Here is a 12,500-nt window from a genome sequence, read left to right as displayed (position 1 = left end):
TTTTGGGACACTGAATGAGGTTTGGGATGAGATTTGATTATATACATATGGAATATATGAAGCTATATTCATTTATTTTGTGAGTGTGAGTGTGTCTATGAGAGTCTATGAGAGAGTGTGAGTGTGAGTGTGTCTATGAGAGTGTGAGTGTGTCTATGAGAGTGTGAGTGTGTCTATGAGAGTGTGAGTGTCTATGAGAGTGTGAGTGTGTCTATGAGAGTGTGAGTGTGTCTATGAGAGTGTGAGTGTGAGTCTATGAGTGTGTCTATGAGAGAGTGTGAGAGTGTATGAGAGAGTGTGAGAATGTATGAGAGAGTGTGAGAGTGTATGAGAGATGTGAGAGTGTATGAGAGAGTGTGAGAGTGTATGAGAGAGTGTGAGAGTGTATGAGAGAGTGTGAGAGTGTATGAGAGAGTGTGAGAGTGTATGAGAGAGTGTGAGAGTGTATGAGAGAGTGTGAGAGTGTATGAGAGAGTGTGAGAGTGTGAGAGTGAACGAGAGAGTGTGAGAGTGTACGAGAGAGTGTGAGAGTGTACGAGAGAGTGTGAGAGTGTACGAGAGAGTGTGAGAGTGTACGAGAGAGTGTGAGAGTGTACGAGAGAGTGTGAGAGTGTACGAGAGAGTGTGAGAGTGTACGAGAGAGTGTGAGAGTGTACGAGAGAGTGTGAGAGTGAACGAGAGAGTGTGAGAGTGAACGAGAGAGTGTGAGAGTGTACGAGAGAGTGTGAGAGTGTACGAGAGAGTGTGAGAGTGTACGAGAGAGTGTGAGAGTGTACGAGAGAGTGTGAGAGTGTACGAGAGAGTGTGAGAGTGTACGATTTGAAGTGTAATTAGTTATTTGTGAGTGTGAGTGTGTCAGAGAGTCTAGTGTAGAGAGTGTAGAAGTGTGAGTGGATGAGAGTGTGAGTGTGTCTATGAGAGTGTGAGTGTGTCTAGAGAGTGTGAGTGTCATGAGAGTGTGAGTAGTGTCAGAGAGTGTGAGATGTGTCATGAGAGTGTGAGTGTGAGAGAGTGTGTCTATGAGAGAGTGTGAGAGTGTATGAGAGAGTGTGAGAGTGTATGAGAGAGTGTGAGAGTGTATGAGAGAGTGTGAGAGTGTATGAGAGAGTGTGAGAGTGTAGAGAGAGTGTGAGAGTGTATGAGAGAGTGTGAGAGTGTAGAGAGAGTGTGAGAGTGTATGAGAGAGTGTGAGAGTGTAGAGAGAGTGTGAGAGTGTAGAGAGAGTGTGAGAGTGTGAGAGTGACGAGAGAGTGTGAGAGTGTACGAGAGAGTGTGAGAGTGTACGAGAGAGTGTGAGAGTGTACGAGAGAGTGTGAGAGTGTACGAGAGAGTGTGAGAGTGTACGAGAGAGTGTGAGAGTGTACGAGAGAGTGTGAGAGTGTACGAGAGAGTGTGAGAGTGTACGAGAGAGTGTGAGAGTGAACGAGAGAGTGTGAGAGTGAACGAGAGAGTGTGAGAGTGTACGAGAGAGTGTGAGAGTGTACGAGAGAGTGTGAGAGTGTACGAGAGAGTGTGAGAGTGTACGAGAGAGTGTGAGAGTGTACGAGAGAGTGTGAGAGTGTACGAGAGAGTGTGAGAGTGTACGAGAGAGTGTGAGAGTGTACGAGAGAGTGTGAGAGTGTACGAGAGAGTGTGAGAGTGTACGAGAGAGTGTGAGAGTGTACGAGAGAGTGTGAGAGTGTACGAGAGAGTGTGAGAGTGTACGAGAGAGTGTGAGAGTGTACGAGAGAGTGTGAGAGTGTACGAGAGAGTGTGAGAGTGTACGAGAGAGTGTGAGAGTGTACGAGAGAGTGTGAGAGTGTACGAGAGAGTGTGAGAGTGTACGAGAGAGTGTGAGAGTGTACGAGAGAGTGTGAGAGTGTACGAGAGAGTGTGAGAGTGTACGAGAGAGTGTGAGAGTGTACGAGAGAGTGTGAGAGTGTACGAGAGAGTGTGAGAGTGTACCAGAGAGTGTGAGAGTGTACGAGAGAGTGTGAGAGTGTACGAGAGAGTGTGAGAGTGTACGAGAGAGTGTGAGAGTGTACGAGAGAGTGTGAGAGTGTACGAGAGAGTGTGAGAGTGTACGAGAGAGTGTGAGAGTGTACGAGAGAGTGTGAGAGTGTACGAGAGAGTGTGAGAGTGTACGAGAGAGTGTGAGAGTGTACGAGAGAGTGTGAGAGTGTACGAGAGAGTGTGAGAGTGTACGAGAGAGTGTGAGAGTGTACAAGAGAGTGAGTGAGCAATCTTTATAGGAATTTCTTCTGTTGTAGAATCAGATTTTCACATTACATGTGGGTATTAGATCTGATATTCATTAGGCGTTATTAATTGTGAATCTCTTGGGTGTCCATCATGTCCATACGTGAGATTCTTTGTTTTTTAGATAGCTTTTGTTAAAATAGCTGATAGTAATGTCTGATCCAACTTTCCCAAGCATAAGTCTGCATGAAAATCTATATTACTATCTGTAGGGTCTCTTCCTGTTATTATTAAATTTACTGAGATTTTTAAAATATTCAGAAACAGCAAATAAATGAGATCCTGTATGAGGTAGATTTCATATTAAAAAAATTAGCAAAATGTATTCTATTTACAAATGGAAATCCTAGTTCAGTGATACCTGTCACTAAATTCAAGTATACAGAAAAATGTGGGTTTTTACACGCCCTTTGCAAATAATTGAACCTTTCAATCAAATTGAGAAAGCAGAGATCCTTTGTAGAATAAGTATTTTTTTTCCTTCACACAGTAGGTTTAATCTAATAATCAGGAACTAGAAATCTGGCTGGTCAGACGGATCACCTTGGTCTGAAATTGGAATGGGGGAGGGGGGTAGAAATAGTATTTTCCTGACAGTTTTCTCGTTTATTGAATTGGTTGCATCACCATGACTTGTCACACATGTGATGTCTCTTTGTCCATATAACACATCTGTTTATAAATTATCATTCTTAAACTTCTCAAAGGTTACACATCATCCATATTTTTCTTTTGCCATCCTCCTCATCTGCACAAGCAGTGACACTGAGGCCTGTTTGATTAATCATTGTTTATAAATCATTATCTCTGGCTATTTCACAATATACAAGATATTGCCTCGGCTTTTGCTGGGTCATAAATTATATAACAAAAGGCCGTAGCGTCTGAAAAAGGGATGGGTCAAACCCTCCCACTGATATCATTCTAGGGGTATATAGTTCTTGGCAAATTGCACTCCGCCTCCCAAATTATCTCAGAAATAAAAATATTTCATTCCCATGCAGTTTTTTTTATAATGGTTATAGGGTTCAATAAAATGGGGCAAGGAGAAACAGTATCAAGTGATATGTAGAAGTTTTAAAATAAGATGTTCATATCGGTAGAAACTACTGTACATTGTTTTGCTTGGCATTTAAATACCCCAGACAATTAAAAAGATGCTTTAATTTGATGGGCAAAGAAGTGAATTTAGATGTTTAAGTCCTGGGACTTGTCTTTACCTTTTTTGATGTGCAGAGATTTAACGTTCATTGATTGATCACCTGGTTTGTTAGCTTTTGCTTGCAGAGGCATTTTTGATACCCAATCTTTATGAATTGATGATACAGTATGTACATGGAGGATATTTTTTAAAATTATTATTTTAATTTGTTTTAAATTGGTTTATTTGGTCCTATTTTGTTATATTGCCTATTGCTACTGTTTTTATAGTATTTTGCTTGTTGAACCCCTTATGATTGATCATTATATGTATAATAACAAATATTTCCAGTAAGAACGAAAAGAGTTTCTTGCTAATCCTTTTAAATATCTCATGGGACAATGTAAAGAAATAGTCTTTGCAAACTATTGCTCCCTGTGCACTATGCCAGTGGTTCATAGATTGTAAATGAATATGGTGGACAAGATTTGACCTAATGTAGAGCATTTTGGGACACTGAAGAACTGATTGACTGTACTTTTGGATAAATAGCTTCAGAACCAAGATTATTCATATTTTCATTTTAAGCATGATTTCACGTTAAGTTAATGATAACAGTGTGATTAGATTAAAAAAAAAAAATTATTTTCTCATAAAATTTGTAGGATTAGTAATCTTATTGGATAGCATGTTCCTAAATTCATTGCATGAATAATGCTAATGGATTTCACACTAATATTTCTAGCATTTGAGGTCAGAGTAAAGTAGGACTTTAAAAACAAATTTGATCTGCATATCCTTATTTGAAAATGTTATAATTTCATGTAGATACTTCATTGTTAGATCTGTTATTTCTACTTGTATTTGTGGCAGTTGGAAAGACTGTCCCATGTCCTGATTGTATTTTGTAGGGCTGTGGATACAGCTGTCTGTTCACAAATAAGTCTGCAGATATTTTTGTAATTTATCATTTGTGCTTTGTTACTAGAGGAATGTAAGCACATTATTTCTTTTTAATGCTAATATTTTAATGGCTCTTATGCTTCTTTGGTATAGTATTTACATGAACTGATTGTTCTCAAATATTTCTTGCAGTTTGGATTGGTGATTTTATTGTTATTGAATTTTAGTTTAAATTCAGCCTGAAGAGTGGTGTCGGATCTGTTTGATTTGGCAGATTAGAGTTAATTCAGTTTCAGCTGGTTTGAGGTTTTAAAACATCCATAGGTGGCAATGTTTTATAATTATTGACATTTCTCTGAAAATATTTTTGAAGTAGTCAAATGCGTGTGCTATTGCATGAGGATATATATATAGATTGTGTATGTATCCTTCCTTCATTAATGGTACTCTGATCCAGTTGTACTTTTACAGTTAAAGATCTTTTATATATATACAAACTCAAAGTTGGCCTGTATCACATCTGTAAGCATAAAATTGGAATGTTAATGAAAATACTTTACATTCCTTCATGAAGCCAGATTTCATTAATGCAAATGATGTAGATAGTTTTCCCCATGATAGTAGTTTCAGTTTCTTGAAAGTGACCAACTAGTGTGCATGGAATGAGGTCTATAATGATTGAAGTGGATAGTTTGACCCTTGGTCTTCCTGACAGCATAGTGGTGCCAAACATGCTGCTTGATTGCTTAGGTAATGATTTGTTTTGGAAGACTTTAAAAATTTTGATGTCCTTACCAAGCAGTGGATTTTTTTTTTTTTTTTTTTCTTTTCTGTTTTTGCATTTCTGTTTGTTCTGTGATGCTGATTAAGAACATTGGTGCTTATGGTGGTTAAGAGGTATTAGGGAGGCAGGGACTCCAGGCATCTGGGGTTTTATCTCATTGGGTGTTTGAGCATGTGAAAGGTCCATCTAGTTCTCCATGGATTTTGTCAATAAATTTAATCCTTTTCTACCATATAACATACAGAAGCATTGCCATCTGGAATCCCATATCATTTGAGAAACCAAAGATTTTTATGTACTAAATAAAAAAAATTATGTGAAAACAAAATTCAGACAAGAAGGATGGGAGAGGAAAGGACATCTTTCCAATAGTTTTATTGCAAAGTCATTTTTATTTCATATAGGGAAAAAACAATATACATTTTTTTATATAATAAATATTTTACAGGAAATGAATTGGGAAATGTGTACTTTGTATTGTTGTATGTCTTTGAAATTATTGTTGAATAGAATATTTTAAATGAAAAAAGTGGTCCCACAGGCCATGAAAATCATTTTTTTTTTATGCTTTTGAGGGGATGATGCAACCATTTTGCATCTACATAATCATATGTATAGAAGCAGTTATATACTAGATTTCAAGCTGGGAAAAAAAACTTTAATAATAGTGGTGTTGAGGAAGGTAGGCATTATCAGGAAGGTTCTCTTACATTTGTGTAAATATTTTGTCATAAAAGTAGTCTAGAATTATGAACATTGCATTGCATTTGTGCCTCCTGGTATAATTCAACTGAACATAACCCAAAATCAATGGGCATGGTATGTATATACATGCCAAGCCCACTGATTTTTCTTTGTTTTTACACACAGATGGCTCCACTTGTGCTAAGTCACCAATGAGCCAATTGAAAGCACTACCTGGGTTGCCTGTTTACCCTTTTCCTTGTTTATCCAAAATATATTGTTTTCTTATATTGCTTACATTATAAAATGATATTTCTATTATAGACATAATTACTATCGGTATTCATAGCATTAGTAAGATGTAACGTTTTTCCTGCAAATTCAAGGAGAGGTAAAATCAGATAAGGTCACAGGGTCTACTAACTGATTCCTTTGTGGCTAAACACATGTAAAGCCATCTATCTATATGCAGAGTCCTTTCACAAATTCTAAAATGGGCACAGCATTTTTTCATTGGGTTAATGTATATATACATAAATGCAATGCTAAAGGTGGTGATGGTTGGCTGAAGGGGAGGAAGGAGGCCAACACTTGAATGAGTAATCATTTTCTTTTATTAGAAATGTAGAAAATAAAGTTTGTAACAGAAAATTGACATTGGTTAATGAAATTCATAAATATTTAGTTATTGTGAAATGAGCTATAGCAGTAGTAGAAACAGGTATAACAACAGTAAAATGTTTTGAACTTCAATATATTTTTGATTTTAAATTCATGTACAGTTATAAATACTTAAGCATTTAGTGGTGAGTTCATTAATACCATTGCTATCGATACTGTTATTAGTGTTATTGATATTATGATTATTAAATTGTCATTAAAATATTTTAGGCAATGAAATGATACAAAAGACCCTCTCCTAAAGTGAAGGAAAAGGGTAAACAGGTGAGATAGGTAGTTCTGATAACTGGCTATTTGGTGATTAAGAACTTGTAGAGCCATCTATGTGTAAATACAATAAATAAACGTGTATTGCAGTGGGCATGGCATGTATTCTTGCCATATGGGGTGAATGGGATAAGTGAACAATGTAAGAGATAGATATTTATTTCCTACCTAAAAAAGGCAGAGGGGTGGCTGATAGGAATGTCTTGTCCTTTTGAAAAAATGGCAGCGGAGTAGTTAACATGAACTTTTCATGAAATCTTCAAAAGCAATCCCCGTTGATGACACGACTTTCACTTACTAAGCCAAGCAGTGGGTGCATTTTTTCTCAATATTGTTGTATATTAAAAACCGCTTGAGATTTATCTGATTACATAATTAATATTGTATAATAAATTAGATATTAAATTTAAAAAATAGCAGGCACTTCTAAACTGCACTCATTCTCAAAAGGTAGAATCTACGGGTATAATTCAATGAAATAATGTTTAATGTTGAAACGGTATACATTTATAAAACATTGCAGAAAGAAAAAAAAAATGCTATAAAATATCAATTGGTCATTGCTGTGGCATTGGCTTGGTATGCCTGGCTCTAATGTTGGCATGTTCATACAGTATGAAGCATAGAGCTTTGACCAAAAATTTACTAAACAAATTACCGAAACACTCAGCAGCAAGTCTGTTGTCCTGTGTTTCAGTATTGCTAGAATTAGTAAAATTAAATTTATTTACAGGGTACAAAATAAAGTGCTCAGTAGGTCTTCAACTAAGATGGAGCGTATTAGGAGCAAGTCTCCATGCAAAGCATATTTCATGTCAATGTACACCAGATATGCTATCATAAAAGATGTGATATTCATTAGTTCAATTTGTATAAAATGTTTTTGTGTACAATAACATGCAGTGTCATTACTAAATACCGTATTCATGTTTGCAGAAAGTGGAAGTCCATCAGGGTGTACCAGTCGCTGATAACCAGGATCAGCAGTTACATGGTTTCTTTTTGTCTTTGGGCTCTACCTGTTTGGTAATTTCCTCTAGTGTGTTGTGTGAATGTCCATGTTCTGTAAGGCTTCCATTTTGTTCTGCAAGTTTGTTTGGGACACTTCATTGCATACACTGCTGCCTCAGTGTGAATAGCTGATGGTGGTGATGGTTCTTTCTCCTCTGCAAATAATTTAAGGGCTCTGCCAATGAGGGGAGCCTGGCCTGTGTCGACTAATGTCGACTCGCTAACGTGTGTCAGCTGGTGCTGACTCGGCTCAGTCCTTACCTGCTGTGGTGCCCAGTCACAACAGTAACCTCAAGGCGACAATCGCAACTTCTCGCGCCTGGGTAGGGCGCAAACCGCCAACCCCTCAGATGAGAGGCCGGCACGTTACCACTGTACTAGCCCAGAGGCTGACTGGAGTGATGGTGTGGGTTTGGCATTATAGTAGCTTTTGCACGTGGAAATTATCTTCTGAACCGAGCACAAGTGCTACTACGTGGGTGTGAAGCAGTCTGGAGGCTTTTGCCTTGCCCAGGTATTTGATCTGCTGATTCAATTATTAAAATACAGAAATGAAATGAATTACATGCAATCAAGAAAAATACATATATACAAAGTGAAAGCTTCCTGTAGGGGTGGGAAACCCCCTTAGATTCTCTCTCTCTCTCTCACACACACACACACACACACACACACACACACACACACACACACACACACACACACACACACACACACACACACACACACACACACGTGTAAGGATTGGAGGCCTTTCCCCCTTCTAAGCATTTAGCTTGCATAGAGAGGTTCTGGGGGATCTCTGTTTACCAGTAGGAGTGTCCTGGGCCACCAGGGTTACTTGTTTGGATGTGTATGTTTGTCTGTGTTGTATGCCATCCCCAGGTTCGTTTACTTTAAGTGTATGTGTATGATCAGTGGCTCTGAATGTTTGTTGTAGTGATTGGCGGTGATTCTGCTGCATATTCTGTCTTGTATAGTGTTGTTGTTTATCCAGTATAATGCTCTCTTCTGTATAAATTGCATCTCAAACTTTTTTGATTTAGAGATTGCAGTCAGTGGAATGGGTGTCTTTGAGTGTAGGTCTTACAGTGGTTTTACAGAATGAGTTTAGTGGGTGTTGTGCAGTATGAGAAGATTTTTTTTTTTTTTTTTTTTTTTTTTTTTTTTTTTTTTTTTTTTGAGAGCTGTGCTTGCTTGTTTCATTCAATGTTGTGCATGAGTGTGTATACCGTTTCTGTGGAAGTGTTTCCTGTGGTTGTGGATGGTAGGTCTGTGTTTATTGTAAGTGGAGGTGAGTTGTGTCTTGCCACTGTTATGACTGAATTTGTTTGTGTTGGTTTGTATTTTCCATTAGTTTTCGTGTTTATGGCTGTTTGTGTGGCTGCTTTCATAATGATTTGGAGGGGTGTGACCTGATTTGTGTGATGTCGTCTGCGAGTGTAATGTAGTTGCTGTGGGGTGCTGGGGGTGGTAAACTGTTTGGTGAGGAAATGCTGCCCTGTGGAACTCCACTTCTGAGGTGGATGGTAGGACCTAGGTAGGAACCAAGGTGAATGGAGGCTGTTCTGTTGTCTAGTAAGTGGCATAAGAGGCATGTGAAGTGTGGAGGCAGTTGTAGCTGTTATTTTGTGTTTGAGGCCATCATGCCTGACCTTATCAAAGGCCTTGGTAACGTCTTGGTTTGGTGCTTGTTTGAAAGACAAACTCCTCGTAAGCGAGGGCGATTGTGCTCCCAGTCCCTCTGTGTAGGCAAATGCCGTGTTGCCTAGTGATATGTATGTTGTATTCAAGGTGTTTTTAATCTTTATGATAATCCTGAGTGCATCTTAAAGAGGTATGTGACTGCCATCTCAGTGATAGTAAAGGGGTAATCTAGCAGATGCTAATTTGCAGGACAAGAAAAGGTGGCTGAAGGCATCAAAAAAGGGAGGGCTTTCTTCCTGCCTAATCATTGCCTACACGAAATTAAACTGAGTGGCAGTCAAAAGGTGGTCTGCAATACCAGTCCCTAGCAAAAGATGGCAACTCTGCACTGTAAGGCAGGCATGCTAAGGCCCCCCAGACTTTTACCTCCCTTCGGGAGGTAAAAGTCTGCCCATCTCCGAGCATGAGCCCAAAGGTGGGGTCCAGTTCATCAGAAGGTGCGCAGAGAGTTATCCTAATGCTGAACAAACTCGTAAAGGTAAGAATTGGCTATAGGGCACAAAGTTAATTATAAGCAATTTTATCGTGGCAGCAACAAAAGGTGAGCACAAACTTGCCAGGGTATCATGCAAGCTCCAAGGTTGAAATGCTGTGGGGGGTAGTCAAACCATCTCTTTAGCCATCAAAGGTCCTGAGAGCCCTGGCATCCGAGGTTCAAATCCCTTGGTTTTAAGATGGTCTGCAGTGAGCAGTGAATAGTGCTTCTGCGTTGCTCTCATTGTGGCAGATGATGAGGAAGCTATCATGGGCAGTTATAATCCTTAGTGTTTATACTTTGGTGTAGGAGGGCTTCCCTCTTTGAGGAAGATGATTGATTTTAATTTTGATCCTCATTAGGCATGAGGTAGGTGGAGGTGGTGTGAGCTATGCCACTGACCTAAGGGGTGTCAGGAATTGTTTTTTCTTTTCCTTCATCTTGTTTTATATTTCTTCGTCTTTTTCTTTTGTTTTATCTAAATTTTTTAAAGTGTTTGTAAGGAAATCCAAGGAAGTTAAAAGAAGTTAGTTTAGAGAAGTAGAGAAGTGAAGTTTTTACACGAGGGAGAGGGGAAAGCAGTTATTCTTGATTTCTATGGTTTACTGTGATGCTGGCAAACATTAGCTTAAATATAGTTAATATACTTATAAAGTAAATACCTCCTTTTAATTTTTTTATTAATATATATATATATTTAAAAAAATATTTTTACTTTACATTTTATGATTTTTTATTGATTTTAATATTTAAAATAATAAGTAGATTAATGGAACTAAGAGAAGGTGTAATTGCAATTTTTTGTTTTTATAGTTAAAAATAACTTTTTTTAATCAATTTTATGGTAACAAGAAACGAACAATTCATGGGCTTATTTTTTTTTTTTTTTTTTTTTTTATAGATTTCCCAATCAAGGATAGGGATGGGGTTGGCTATAAATAAGCTACCCATAAGTGGGGATGTATATCAAAAGGGGGGAGAAATGTCTACAGAATAATTAAAAATTGTCTTGGATGTTTGATAAGAAATTGAAGATTGTTCTCTAAGAAAAGCTAATAAAGGCCTGAGCTAAAGTTGTTGCAGAATTTGTCATTGAAGTCCCCTCCAAGATATAGTAGGTTACTTTCTGCAGTCTCTATAATTTCTCCAAGATCACTCACTGATGGATTCAGGTCTAGGAGGCCTGTAGATGTTATATATATATATATATCCATCAATTCACCCTGGACTTGAATAGTAACAGTGAGTGTTTCTATATTAGTTTTTATAGAAACTTTATGTCGGGTCTTGCAGCTTGCTATGCTGTTTTTCATAAGGGAGACAAGTCCTCTGTTGACGCCTTGATTGTAAGACTTGCAGAATATTTGGTAACCAGGAAATTTGATGTTCTGGCTCTTTGTAAAGAGTTTCTTGGAGGAAAACTATATCAATGCCTTCACTGTACAGAACATCTTTGAGAAGAGGAAGAGGAGTTTTAATGCTAGAGATGTTCCATTCTAGTATTTTAATTTGAATATTGCGATTCTAGATGATTATTCTTTGTACATGTACGGTAAGTGGTGTTAGGCAGAACAGTGGTTAATGTTGGCCATTCCTTTTGTATTTCCAATGTCAGGATACTTGGTTTCATTGAGTGAAGGAGTCTGTACTTGTGCAGTAGGAACTTGTTGAGCCCTCTTAATTCTCGTTAGTCTCTGTGGGCACTTTTGATTCCAAGCATGATGTTTTTTCTGACAATTAGGACTTTTAGGTTGTACTTCAGCTTTTTTTTAATTTTTTTCATGCATGCCTCTGTTTCATGCAGCTTGTTGGAACAAATGGCACATCGTACTGATGCACGGCACTGGCTTTGGTGGTGACCAAATCTTTGACATTGGAAACATCGGAGAGGTTGTTTAACATACTCACTCTCTTGTTAGGACTCTTCCCAGGTTCCGAGTTCAATATTTTCAGGCATAGAACCTTTGAGAGTTATCAGAATTGGTCTTGTTTCAAGTTTCGTTGTGCGGGATACACATCTCATATCAGTGACTACATATGGTAGTAGTAGTTGTTGTTGTTTAATGGCATCCAGTGGGAACTCTATGGAATAGCGTACCATAATAACTTTCCTTGTAATGTCCTCTGGATATAAGTATTTGAGGTTGATGTCATTCTTAGACCAGTGTGTGACAGTGGAGGCCAGATACTTGCTCATTTTTTGTAGTAAGTACAAATGAGCTATCAACAAACTGGTGTGTAATGTGTGTGTGTGTGTGTGTCTAATGTGTGTGTGTAATGTGTGTGTGTCTAATGTGTGTGTGTAATGTGTGTGTGTCTAATGTGTGTGTCATGTGTGTGTATAATGTGTGTGTGTGTAATGTGTGTGTGTAATGTGTGTGTGTAATGTGTGTGTGTCTAATGTGTGTGTGTAATGTGTGTGTGTAATGTGTGTGTGTGTGTGTGTGTGTGTGTAATGTGTGTTTGTGTGTGTGTGTGTGTGTGTGTGTGTGTGTGTGTGTGTGTGTGTGTGTGTGTGTGTGTGTGTGTGTGTGTAATGTGTGTGTGTGTTTGTGTGTGTGTGTGTGTGTAATGTGTGTGTGTGTGTGTGTGTGTGTGTGTGTGTGTGT

The 12,500-nt window shown here is 38.2% G+C and overlaps 1 long non-coding RNA gene across 1 annotated transcript in view; it reads left to right on the top strand.

The window, feature by feature from the left end:
• Positions 1 to 8,874, top strand: part of LOC125038664 — a 16,797-nt gene extending 7,923 nt beyond the window's left edge. The window contains exon 5 of the long non-coding RNA XR_007116065.1: positions 7,635 to 8,874. This is a non-coding gene — a long non-coding RNA (uncharacterized LOC125038664). The remainder of the gene's footprint in view (positions 1 to 7,634) is intronic.
• Positions 8,875 to 12,500: the final 3,626 nt, after the last annotated feature.

Source organism: Penaeus chinensis, chromosome 25 (assembly GCF_019202785.1).
Source record: "Penaeus chinensis breed Huanghai No. 1 chromosome 25, ASM1920278v2, whole genome shotgun sequence".
NCBI classification, from domain to species: Eukaryota; Metazoa; Arthropoda; class Malacostraca; order Decapoda; family Penaeidae; genus Penaeus; species Penaeus chinensis.
This window is presented reverse-complemented; position numbering and strand designations above follow the sequence as displayed.